This window comes from Bombus huntii, chromosome 4 (genome assembly GCF_024542735.1).
Source record: "Bombus huntii isolate Logan2020A chromosome 4, iyBomHunt1.1, whole genome shotgun sequence".
NCBI classification, from domain to species: Eukaryota; Metazoa; Arthropoda; class Insecta; order Hymenoptera; family Apidae; genus Bombus; species Bombus huntii.
In genome coordinates, this window is record NC_066241.1 from 8,574,407 (window position 1) to 8,588,359 (window position 13,953).

At 40.5% G+C, this 13,953-nt stretch overlaps 1 protein-coding gene across 3 annotated transcripts in view; it reads right to left on the reverse strand.

Annotated features, from left to right (window-relative positions):
* The window catches only part of LOC126864619 (heparan sulfate glucosamine 3-O-sulfotransferase 5), a 189,091-nt gene that overhangs the window by 165,715 nt on the left and 9,423 nt on the right, over nt 1–13,953 (reverse strand). For all 3 annotated transcript variants that reach the window (XR_007689255.1, XR_007689254.1, XM_050616140.1), the window contains exon 2: nt 1,671–1,728. The gene's annotated coding sequence lies outside the window, so the exon portion shown is untranslated. The remainder of the gene's footprint in view (nt 1–1,670; nt 1,729–13,953) is intronic.

Below are 13,953 nucleotides of genomic sequence, written 5' to 3' on the forward strand. Positions count from 1 at the left end.
CGTTGAATTATTTGACATACAACACTCGACGAACAGCAAACTCCCAGAAAATTATACATTACTTCCGGTATTTCTAGACCAGTCGAAAGGGTTAAGGACTAATAAGATGCTTGTTTGCGCTTCGAGTGGATGCACTCGAATCGCAGCCACCGGCATAATTCAGCGGCAGTTTATCCGGAATATAGTCAGCCATTAGGTTGCAACAATGTGTTCGCGTGCCACGAAAACTGAAAATGTCAGAAGAACATGACGTCGACGAAGAGATCGAGCCGGCTGGAATAGCGAACGAGGCGTAAAGGAATGGATAACGTGACCCAGAACACGAAATCCAACTACGTACGCTCGGCAAACTAAACTATTATTACGCGATAGATCTATACACGTGTATATTTTAATTCGACACTCGACCGGCTGCAGCACAATTTTGTTCGTTCCCGGTTAGCCGCAATTCCACCCGATAACCATCTTGATAGCGTGCCGTATTTGCCAAAAAAGAAAAAAACGAGAGACTTCTTTTCTGTAAATATCTAATCCGCTGATCGACCCTCTGAATAAAATACGAAACGGCGAACCATTCTAACTATCAGCTAGCCGGCGAAGGCGTTGACGCTTAATTCCAGAGCTCATCGCAGGTGGAAATAAATGCTGACCTTGCGCGCCTCTTTTCCGAACTATACACGCGAAATCGAACGATCCAGCCAATCCCATGGAAACGAATTATCGGCAACATCGAACTGTTGATCTATCCTCGTGAACATTTCAAGAGATCATTAGAAACACATCTCAATTATTATCGAATTAGCCTCTGAAATGATCAGAACGAAGATCGTTATTACGTCGTTGTGGTCAGCACGCGACCGAACACGCCGCAAGTATTCGTCAAGGCAAAATTACAAAGATGATCGTAAATGTAAATTATCGACGAATCGACGTTCGAATTTTACGGGACGGTTGAGCGAAAATTTGCAGAGCGAATGACGTTCTTTTTAACGCTATATAAAATCGAATAGATCGACGATTGGTGGAAAAGCCAAGCTGAGACTGAGAGTCGTTGTGCCTTTACGGGACGCGATCTGACGCGATTAGATCGCGTGCCAACGCAGCGTACGTACCGCGAGCTTGAATCTAATATAGTTAATTACACGTGGCAACAAACGCCGATTAGGCTCACTCGATAAAATTCCATTCTTCCGCCGTAAATTCCTTCTCAAGCCACGTTTCGATTTCCCTGTTACGATCGATGTTTCCTCCCAAGCAATTGACGATAAATTTCAACCGTTTGCATCGATTAGCACGTCCTGCTTGTACTCGCTAAATATTCTACGTTCTTTAAACGATTCTCCTGCGATTGAAAATTCAGTACATATTTACTTGCACGTTAAACGACGTATCATCGTCGTTCGATACAAGACGAATCGGCGCGACGTACTACCGACAGCCTAACGACGATGGTCATCGATAGATCGCGATTTACGGGAAATTCGACGTATCTAACGAACGCGTAACAATACCCGCGTGAAGATATACGAAATATCCGAAACACAATAGCTGATATTTTATAAACGAAACAAATATCTGTGCGTAGAACGTGCGCTTCTTCGGTCGTGTTCGTAAACAATGAATTTCTATAAACATCCACGATCTATCTAATGGTTAAAAATCCTACTTACGTTATTTATCCGAGACCCAGTCGCGGGAATCAGCTGCCTCGCTGGTTTACCAAGACACCTAAAACGAAGGCAAACGATTAAAATGGAGGATAAACGCGAAACGAAAGAGAGAAGGTTAAAAATGAACAGAATGAATCCAGTTAATCCGTAACAAATCCTGCTTTAATCAGAATACCAAGCACGGCAGGACGAACGCGACCAGTCGGTGCGTTCAATCTGCAACGCGTCGGCAACGCCGGAAACAAACGTCACCCTCGGGTCACGTTCCGAACGAAATGACGACGACGTATAAACGATTACAAGTCGGCTTCCGTGTGCAACTTTTCTCTCTGTTCCGTTCCAGCGAACGAAGTACTTATCGCGTAAAGCTGACGAGCACAAAGAAATTACGACGCGGAAGGCGACGGATATGGGTGCATAACCGGAGGGTAGGTTCCTCGGTGTAAGCGCACCGGCATTGGTTCATCCCCCTTCTCGTGCTCGAGGACGCGCGATATAACGAGACAACGGAAGAAAGGCGGACACGTTTGCCACTTGAAGAAACCAAGCTGAACAAAAACCGGTCTCTGCCGTGTTTACCTCATGTTCGCTTTCTTCGTTTTCTATGTACGGTGGCTGGCGAAAGTATTCGAATACTTTCGAAAATCGTATACGAAATTTTGATTTGAAATTCGAAACACGGCTACCCCGATTATATCGGAAAGATTTCAAAGGTACGCGAAAACGCATTTAGAAGTTGCAAGATATTTATTGGAAGCATACGCTTTACAAGGTGATACGAACAGTGAGTCGATTATTCGTTGTATCGATAAGTCACGGTACGTAGTGAGATCACTAGTTGTACGTTTAAGAGTATTACGTATATTAATATTTCACCGAGTGTTTGTAATAAATGTCTTGTAACTTTCGTGTACATGTTTCGAATAGGTTTCAAACTTCGCTATTATAGTCGCGATAGTCCTGTTTCGTTTCAGCGCTGACGAAATTTCAAAGTTTCTTACAGAGCACGTAATATACTGGTAAAAAAAATTCTCTAGTTACCGTTCTAAGCGTTCGAATAGTTCCGTGAGCCGATGTAATGGGAGAATAGGAGAAAAACGAATCCACTCGAGACCCATAAAAACCGCTCTCCGCCGTATTTAACTCGTACTCTTGCTTTCCTACCTCCATATGTAATGGGTTGGCAACTAAGTGACTGCGGATTTTGTCATTAGATGGTATTGACAAAATGCGCGATCACTTAGTTGCCGATCCAATACTTACGTACGCTTGTTTCCATTCGTACGAACGGATACAGCATCGACCGACATCCGGAAGTAGATGCTCCGCGCGTACATCGACTTACTTCATCGCACGTTAATCCGATTTTTCAGTCCGAATGCGATTTAAACTTGAACGCACGTGACGTCAAGTTTCGCGACTAGCACACGATATACGGATCATACTGCGAAAATTACGGCCAGCATCTTTCATGGGATATTCCGTATGTTTGGAAAAGGAATTACGCTATGTGTAATCGAAACACAAAGGTGGAATTTAAAGCAAAGCTACTTCTAGAATTGGTTTGCTTTTAATTAAAAAGTTCTTTGATCTATCTAGCGTGTTGGATTTACCGGATTTCCGGAATATAAATATCGTTCTTACGACGCTTACGCGTTGTTTGCTCGCTTTGATCGCGTTCAGAGTTCTATTTCGAGCACGGTGAGGATCCGCCGATTCGGTTCCCTTTATCGAGTATTACGTCAAATATTTTAACATATTTACGTAAACCGACCGGGTGAATAAACTGCCGTCGTTCTCGTGCGTCCGTTACTCATCAACGTGTACTCTTCGCTTTTCTTATTGTTCGGACGTCAAGTTTTAAATACGCGTAGGAGATAAAAATTTGTCTCGACGTTGATAATAAATCACAGGTGAAAGTGCGCGAACCATCGAAAAACGATACGCATCAAATATACGTGTCTTGTCGTGCAATCGGAATAGCTTTCTCGCAACGTGTATACGGTACAAACGTGTCTCCAGGGTACTCGGAATAACACGTCGGCTGCTTAGTTAGCAGACGTTGAACCATGAAACTGGACACAGGATATCATGCGGATACACCGGGGTAGGTGCGAAGACGAACATCGTGTTCCCATTTACGTTACAAAATCGCCTCGTTTTGGATAATCGAAAAACAAATGGCAGCTTAACTGTGGAATAATATTCGCGGCACGGGATTTTCGATCTCCTGCGACTATCACGGGAATTTCATTTCGCTCTGTGAACTTAATCGGCCAATTCCGTCAGATTAAAATCGTTACTTTCGCAAGGAGAGAGACCGTAAGAGCGAAAATCCTCGAACCTCTCGCGAACCCTGGCTCCAACGATTACGAAATAAAATTTTCACCGAATCTCCGGTTCGACGAGAAGTATATCTCGCAGTGATTTGTTCAAGACGCGAGGGAAATTTTAAACGCTTTGACACGCGAGATCGATGGAAAAATTCTTCCTCTGAAAAATACGTTCGGTGAAAAAAAAAAGAAGGAAAGGAAAAAAAACATAAGAACGCGATTCGTAGGTTTTTAACGCTTTGCTTAAACAAAGCTTGTTCACACTTTTCAAGGTAGCGAGCTTTTATAATCGTGCTGCCGATTAAAGGATACCTGAAAAAAGCTGGGAAACAAAAGAAACCGTATGAAAGCAAGCCGTAAGTACATCGAGCAAAGAGAAGCGAATACACAGCTTTTTAAAGCTGTTTACCAGGTAACTTTTAGAAAGTATTGTGCACACTTTCCCACGTTTCGTTAAACATAAATTTACGACTAATATAAACGTACAACGGTGTGCTTCGACTCGGGAAACGAGTAAAACTTCAACCCCTACCATACCTGTAATCAGATAACCTCCGTTCTGAATTTCTCTGTTCTCCATTCGTTACCGTGCAAACACTGGCAACACGCATGAATGCGTAGTCATTTTTTCTTTTCTTCCCCTATTTTGCTTTTTTCGTTGCATATACGCTACGCACATACGCGAACGCAACGTACGAGTATTCGGGAATAAATTATTTTTACCAACGTTCACTTGCATTTTTCAAATATTTCCATGTAAATTTTTCCAACGTACGATTCGACATATTCCTAACATTAGAAAAGTTGCGGAATACTAGGTTTTATATATCGACGCACAAATAATTATTTCGTGAAATTATAAATCGTGCGGCAAGTTGAAAGCATCTCCGATGAAATCCCCTGCGTGAAATCCTCGAATTTGGACAACTATCGTTTGACACGTAACCCACTCCGTATAATTCTGTTCGCTTAGTTAACCCCTTAACCTACAGCTACGGGCATAGCCCGTAGTACGATAATCGGGCCAAATATAATATATAATATGATATACAGGGTGGTTGGTAACTGGTGGTACAAGCGGAAAGGGGGTGATTCTACGCGAAAAAAGAAGTCGAAAATATAGAATAAAATTTTTTTTTTTAATTTTTCCATCGAGACAACGATCTACAGTGAGATCCGTTATAACGAGACGCGATAAAGTGCACGCGTACCGAGCGAAAATTCAAGGTCGATTTTCTCGAAAACAAAGCCTCGAACGAAAAATTTTTATTCTATATTTTCGACTTCTTTTTTCGCGTAGAATCACCCCCTTTCCGCTTGTACCACCAGTTACCAACCACCCTGTATAATAGCTTGTTTACATTTTCGGCGCAAAATTCTTGAACGTAAATCGTAGGTTAAGGGGTTAAGTTAAAGGAGCGATAGTATCGTTCGAAGGAACTGCAACGGCGTTTATTTTTAATCGAAAGAGCAGACACCGAGCAAACTATTCTCATCTGCCATGGTGGAATGGGGTTGAATTAAAGCGGTCGCCACAGAAGAAAGTATGAACAACAAGTTAAATATTATCACGGAGACAACGGTGTCGCGAGTCTGCGCTGTGAACGAGCCAGACGTATAAGCACCGGACTCTATTTAAACATTCATGCAGCGTAAACGCTTGGTAGATTTTCCCTTCAAACTCACGCCACGCAGCAATAGACGTGCTGCAAAACGCGCGAAAATGATCCGGCCGTTGGACTTCACCGTGGCAGGAGTAAAATTCGCCAAACGTTCAGACCGGCCCGTTTTCCAAAGTGTCTTTTCTCTTTGTCTTCCGATGACTCTTCCAAAAGTAATATCGCACCGAGCACGACTTCATTTCTTTCGAGACAAATGATACAATAAATTCTAGGATAATCCTTAGAAATACCGTCGCTAGTTTGTTATAATTTTTCTAACGTCGCCGAGACCGATTGGAACGTAGGATTTCGTGTTAAATAAAACTATATGTTCTGTTTTAAAAATTACATCGATCGTATCTTTTATCGAATTTTGCGCGAAACGTAGCCCATATTACCGCGTTACTGTGGTAAAACAAAAATCCGTTTCGAGAGGGCTAACTCGCTGTTAGGATGGTAGACCACTGTTTCGACCGAGTCAACGTTGATCCCTGCCTCCTGCAAACCGCCGTATTTTATTCCTCGAATTTAGTCGTCGCCACTCGTCGCAGCTCTTGCCACACCATGCTTCTACCAGCATAATCGGTTGAGCTTGTTTGCACACCGCTGTGCAAGTACAGGGCGTGTCATAAGTTCCACAGAATTCTCCCTCTAGTCTGCAACCTCTCTCTCTCTCTCTCTCTCTCTCTCTCTCTCTCTCTCTCTCTCTCTCTCTCTCCCTGACGTGTGTACACGCGGTCAAGTCACCATTATCGTGCTAGGTAAACCGAACTGGTTTTAAGCAACAACCAACTCCGATTAACCCTTTCGTTCCTAAAGCTAGCTTTAGCCTTCGTTCGCGATACGATCTACGGATACTAAGATCGAATTTAGCCATCGTTCGATACCAAATTCCAGTTACCAGCGTTGCTTGTGATCGTCGGCTTTCAACACGCCGCATCGAGGTGGTTAAAATTGGAAATAACGTACAAACGAAGGTAAGACGAATATTTCGATATTTAAACAAGTCTACGAGTGATAACGTATGTACGGATTTGTTGAAAAGAAAAGCGATTTTCTGATCTAATAGATCTCATTGAGAGAATATGAAATGAATTAAACGGTGCAAAGTTTAAATCTGATTTCTGGAATTTTGTTAACAGCATGCGACTAAATGACGACATGTGTAGAACATTGACTGGGACGGTGGACAAAAGATACAACGAATATAAACGAAGAAAACATAGTAACTTCGTAGTAACACAAGTAAGTTCTTATATGATTTAATGTGAGTTCTTCACAGCATACAGTTGCAAGTAAAGTTCAATAATTTTTTAATGTTTTATCAGGTTCAAGTGTCCTGTTTTTCTACAATCGTCCTAATACTTATGGCGAGCATGTACATTTAAAAAAGTTGAATCTTGTTCCGGATTCCGAACACAATGACATATCAGATTCAACGAAACACGGCAATCGCGTTGTTAAAAGAAGTTAAGCTTCAAAGATTAAAGATACAAGGTGTTTGTTCACGGAACAATGGCGGATTCCGATTTACATTACAAAGCTTTAACCTTCGAACTCGAAACCATCCAGTGAAATGCTTAGCTGCGCAACGAACGTTTTAGAGGGCGATGAAAAAAAATAAATAATAAAACGTACGAGATGGGGCAACAAAGCTCATCAAGCTGCGAGTTAAAAATTTTTAATAACCCGAATATCTCGTAAAAATGCACGGTCCAGCAAACACCGATAAAATCGCGACAGAATTAAAAAAGTTACGTGGCATTCTTCACGAAAGCTACGTTTTCACAATATTAAATGTCAAGCAGCCTACAACAACGCGCTCCAAACTTCCTCCTTTCGTCGATAAAAAAAGAAAAAAATGACAATCGTTCTAGATCTATCGTTACATCGTATAAACGATTATTTTCTATCTATTAGTCGAAGATGATCCGATAACGATCAAAGCAGGAAGCTTTAGAGTATAAGCTTTAGACCCACTGTGAAGAATTCGGACGTCGTGGAAGCTTATGGTCAACGCTTAAGTTCATCCGCTATAATCAAAAATGTTTTTCGTGGAAAAGAAAACAAGTCGCTCGTACATCGACGTGGTAATTGAGTTAGAAAGGCCAATCTTTCGTCAGTTCCATGCTTCGTCCTTTTATCAGAGATCGAGATTACCTTGTACACTGCACATAATCGACACTTTCAGTCGCGTTATCGATCCAGGTTTGCGTCTCTTTCACGCAGAGAGATCTTGTGGTCGCTCGAACACGATCATGCAATCAAAATTCAGGAAGTAATCGTGACAACGGTCAAACGCATAGCTACAAATAGAATTGTATTGGAAACACCAATATTGGAACGTAATAATTGAACACTGTTCGATCTACGCACTCTCGAAACCGATTGCCGATATTTCAGTGCAATATACGGAGAAAGTATAACGGTTAGCTAGCGAAACAATATTTTTCTAGTTTATTCTTCAATTATTCCTTATGGAAATCTATTCTTTGTTTTCGATAAACTGCTTTGTTCGAATCTTGTCAAGGACTATTACGCATCAAAGTGTTTGCCGGTGTTACATTACGAGCACACTCGATAAGGTATTTATCGTAGAAAGCTTTGAACGCCAAGTACCGTGGCACCTGCTTCTCTGTTTCAGCACGAAACTGCTCGTACTACGTTTGCGAACGATCAAACATTGTACTAGTCGACTGAGAGATTACCATAAAAAGAACGGTGTAATTTGTACGAAGATTATGAAAAATATTATCTACCGTTAGCCAGGAAACTGAGACGAGCACTTTTATGAAATAATAAATCAGGCCGAATTAAATATTTCTAGATAACAACTCGATAGACATATTTGCGATTCTTTGAATTTCAATCGTATTATTACCGTGTCGCGCTTCGGGTCTATTCTAAAAAAAAAAGTAAACTGGAACGAAGTGCAACGTATTAATAACACGATTGAAATCCGAAAATTACAAATTCACATTGCCTGTTCATCGAGAAAAAGAGTTCAAGATCTAAAACTTAACGAACTGTCTCTTCTTCTCTTTCTTCGATTACTTTTCGCAGATTCAAAGAAACTCAACCACAAAATCAGGAATTAATTAACCAAACTACTAACGATACAGAAATCATCGTCCTCTGCTACCTACTTTTACCATTGTCACAAACCATCGACGTGAAAACAGATTCGAACGATGAACCATCTACCGTCGAGACGACCGAATGATCAGAATCCTAGAAAAATACACATCAAACGGAACGACTGTTGAAACAACGGAAGGAATGAAACGCCGCTGTATTTCACTCGTATTGTTTCGCCGTCCTAGAAATCTACACGGAACAGCTAGTTCTTCACTGATAAAAACCGTTCCGTTAAAGTTGAAGTAGAAGGAAGAAATATATTGGGCTACGAGGAGGGACAGGACGTGATACGAATCCTCGGTTCCTTGCATAACGAAATTGCAAGAAAAATTCCCGCGACGCGTCAGGAACATCGGTCCGGAGAAAATTCGCGTTAACCGCGAAACTGCGCCAAAGTCTGCAGCATCGTGGTGTTCTCGGAGGGCTTTTCATTGAAAGTCGAAGGTTTTACGGTGCAACCGGTTGACCTGAATGTCATTCGCTCCGAAGAATGGTCCTTTGGCCTTGAAAACCATCTTATCGAGAATCGACATTGTTTCGAATACTACTTTAAGAATCATTCCTTTTCTTCTTCGTTAATTATTGTGTAAATTGATAGGATAAATACAGTGATCTTTGTAATACTCTTTTGTACCCATTGTAATTTCTTATATTCGTATTGATTTCTAACGCGTATCTACGTACGCACGTGTGTTTCACGTTGCCTAGATACAATTGCAAAAATATAAACAATACCGGTATTATCGAGTATCAATAAGAATAATTATACCAATTTACGAAGATAAGGATAGTGCAGAGTACCGATAACGTGGCGTGAACGGCAGCGTAATAATTACACAATAATCTATGTGTTGTATTAACTTTCTTTCGTGTGAATATTAAATACACGATATAATGCCATATCTTAAGTAGGTTTATTACGAGCTGTTTAATTAACGCGACTACGCAACCCGTTCAACGGTGTTTTGGTATCAGGATAAATTTACCACGAAATATCCACATGTGTATTTTTCAGAATTCTCGATGAATTCAGAAGAATTGAGAAGTCTGGATGAATAACAAATATCCTATTAAATTGTTTCTCTCGAAAAATCGAGTAACTTTCGTACGAAAAATTCTGTTACATTCTGGATAGTTAAAAGGATACTTAAATCGAACACCACCGTACGTACGTACACTGTGAAATAAGGAATACCGCAGAGAAATCATAAAAGCACGTTATAGAAGCCATTCCGAGCTTATAAGCTCCCTATTGTGTACTTTCCTGAGCTCGAATTTCCAGGATTTCCAGATATCTCGGATTGTTTATCAAGGACCGATTGCTAATCTGGAAAATCTCTCTGACTACTTCGTAGGAGTTTGCGAAGGGAAGATCTGCGATAGGACGTACGCCAAGAATTTTCGTACGTGATTAACCATTCGGACGACATTGGCAAATTTTGAACAGGATGTCTCGCGTAATTAGGATAAGCTGCAGCTCCGAAACGATAGAAAATAGAGAACAATTTCATTAGGCACGATTAAACGGTTTCGAACGACGTAAGATCTATCGGGTTGGCAACTAACAGATTGCGGACTTTGTCGATGCCACCTAATGAAATTGTTGAAAAAATGGAGATAATTTTGAAATATCCGAAACGCTGCCAGTTGCGCAACGTGCGCCTATACTGGGTTGGCAACTAAATGACTGCGGATTTTGTCAATATCACCTAATGACAAAATCCGCAATCACTTAGTTGCCAACCCAGTATAAGTGCGAAACTGGCAACGTTTCGGATACTTCAAAATTATCTCCATTTTTTCAAATTGGATTGTAAATCTTTTTACGCGTCGTACATCATTCGTCGGGCCGTTTAATTCCGTTCCATGAGATTCTTCTCTATCTTCTACCGTCTCAGGGCTATGCACAGTTTAACCAAGTGAACGTGAAACACTCTGTATACATGTAATTGTTGCAACGTGCTATAAACGAAGTTGGAAGTTTCCTACAATTTCGTCGATCAAACGAGATCGACTTATTCTTGCGATATGAATATTAATAGAGAATAAAGTCTATATTTATCGGGGCGTTATTTTACAAAAGCGTTATCGAATAAAATGGAAATTGATATTTCAAACTCATCGCTGCTTTTGTTTGAAAAATAGCTATAAAATTAATGCGTCAAACACGAAACGTTCGCTATGGTAAAAACAGCCCTTCGCGATACTTAATCCACTTTAATTCTCGGTTATTAATTATCTTCGATAATGGTGCACTCGCGATAAAAAAAAAAGTTATTCAGCCAGTAAGAAGAAAGTAGCATGGATATAGAAGGGAAAAATTACAGAGGATTTGCGTGAAAGAGAACGCTATAAAAATCTATAAAAATGTAGCATTTTAAAGAGCTGGGTGAATGCGAACGTCAGGCTTTGCTCATCGCGGCGAGGCAGAATTAAATTTGCGAAAATTAACTGTATATAACGTAATGCGTCCAATGCAGCTAATAACGAGAGCTTGATGAACGCTGAAGGAAATAAGAGACGCGCAAGTCGTGACAAAATGTAACGAGTTCGTAATGCAACAAGTTCATAACGACTATGCTTTCTTCGTACGAAATGAAAACCTCTCATCCTGATTCAAAAAAAAAACAAATTTCAGCTTCGGTACGTAACTTCTATCCTAACATGTTCTCTGAAGAGGCTGAGTAAGTAGTTCCACGATGAATGACGAATTTCAAGATATTTAAAAGTAGGTAATTCAATTACTTAAAATTAATTTCTACCGACGAAATGCTTCCAATGCATAAATACAGGGTGGTTGGCAACTGGTGGTACAAGCGGAAAGGGGGTGATTCTACGCGAAAAAAGAAGTCGAAACTATAGAATAAAAATTTTTCCTTTGAGGCTTTGTTTTCGAGAAAATCGACTTTGAATTTTCGCTCGGTACGCGTGCACTTTATCGCGTCTCATTATAACGGATCTCACTGTAGATCGTTGTCTCGATGGAAAAATTAAAAAAAAAAGAAAAAAATTAAAAAAAGAAATTTTTATTCTATATTTTCGACTTCTTTTTTCGCGTACAATCACCCCCTTTCCGCTTGTGCCACCAGTTACCAACCACCCTGTATATCTAAGTAAATAAGGGACAGATACAGCTCTATGACGAGCCGTAGTATGTTGGGGTACTCTCCTTTAATTGCCTCTCGCTAATTGGCCGCAATCGTAAAAGGTTCATTTTACAATTACTCTATACCTTTTATGGACTCTACAATTCCGACATAGAAAGTTAGAACGCTCTCCTTTAAATTGCCTCGTTAATCAACTGGGTCGGATCATATTCGAAATCATACCACATTGCAGAAAACATCGATCGGTTTTATTCTATGTCAACTTACAAAGCCGATGAAATCAACGGATCTCTATTCGAACGATTTTCCTGTCGATTTTGACGAATGGCACGATTGAAAAAGAACATTGAAACCTCATGCTATTTTCGATGGTCCAATTACTTAACCCGTTAACACTCGCGCCCGTGTGACACACGAGCACAGCCAACCAATCATTTTTAACACATTTCCTGCACTAATAAACAGTCACGTTTTCGCGTTTACGAGCTTACGCTCTACAACTTATTGTATCTATGAAAAACCGTGAAATACAACGTTAAAGTCACAAAGGATAGCTGGGAAACAATTCTGCCGAAGAAAAAATCGCGCATCTATAATCGGTTGGATGGAAGAGCACGTTCAGGGATTAAACAAGTCGACAAAGAAAGCCGATTGGCCCGATAAACCAACCGATAATGGAAATCGCGATCGATGCTGGAAAACGGACGATGCGTTTGAGAAACACGACGACACGAAACGATATCGAACGGTACGCGAAATAAATCGAAAGCTTTTCATCTGGCGAGATAGGTGGTACTCGAGTAGACTTTAGCCGTGAAGCAGAGCCCAAGAGGCATCCAAGAGACAGTTTTAATGACCCTTCGAAAGTACGCGGCCCGAGTTCGCCATCTCCACGGCTATTTCGTTCCAAGCAGCGTGCTAGCCAAAGGTACTGGCACTGCAACTAGTAGCCGCGGGTATTCCCGCTGGCAACGTCAGCACACTTTGTCACCTGGTTAGGGGATCGTTTTTCTACGCTGTCAACCTGGCCGTACTGGCTGGAATACAGAAATTCATGGAGCAGCTTCTTGCCTCGCGATCATCTACACGTATGTACCTACGTTCTAAATTCTACGAGTTGGCAAAGTACATTTCAAAGGACACGCTTCAAGTACCTTCGTTAGTTTTCAGCGGACGAAAACGTAATACCGAGGGAAAATATTCCATTCGTTTGAGGTAATACGCTATCGCATAATCATATTATACTGAATCGTATTATGCTGAAAGATTGCTAACTTATTGAGATTCCGTGTAACGCGCTGATTATCAAACTGCGAATTTATCTGCAAATTCAGATTTTTAAGAATACAATCGAAGAAGTAAAATCACTATATTCGATATACTTTTCTGTGCAATTTCGCGCTTTTAAATTTTCTGTACAAAGACACGAATCCGTGGTCTACTGATTACGACGTGTATTTAATACAGAAAGTCGTCCAATGGGACGCTCGATTTTTCAACTGTTCGGGATTACGTGACAAAAAGAAGTTTTGAAACAGAATTTATCGGTATCGAGTGTACGACAAATGGCCATAATTAAATTCTGATAAATTTTTGCTCGCGACACTTTCTGTTACACGGTATTTCAAGCAAATGCTTAAATCGCTAACTTATTGAAATTCCGTGTATCGCGCTGATTATCAAACTGCGAATTTATCTGCAAATTCAGATTTTTAAGAATACAATCGAAGAAGTAAAATCACTATATTCGATATACTTTTCTGTGCAATTTCGTGCTTTTAAATTTTCTGTAAAAAGACACGAATCCGTGGTCTACTGATTACGACGTGTATTTAATACAGAAAGTCGTCCAATGGGACGCGCGATTTTTCAACTGTTCGGGATTACGTGACAAAAAGAAGTTTTGAAACAGAATTTATCGGTATCGAGTGTACGACAAATGGCCATAATCAAATTCTGATAAATTTTTACTCGCGACACTTTCTGTTACACGGTATTTCAAGCAAATGCTTAAAAAATCGTTCGTCACGTTAAAACACCCTTT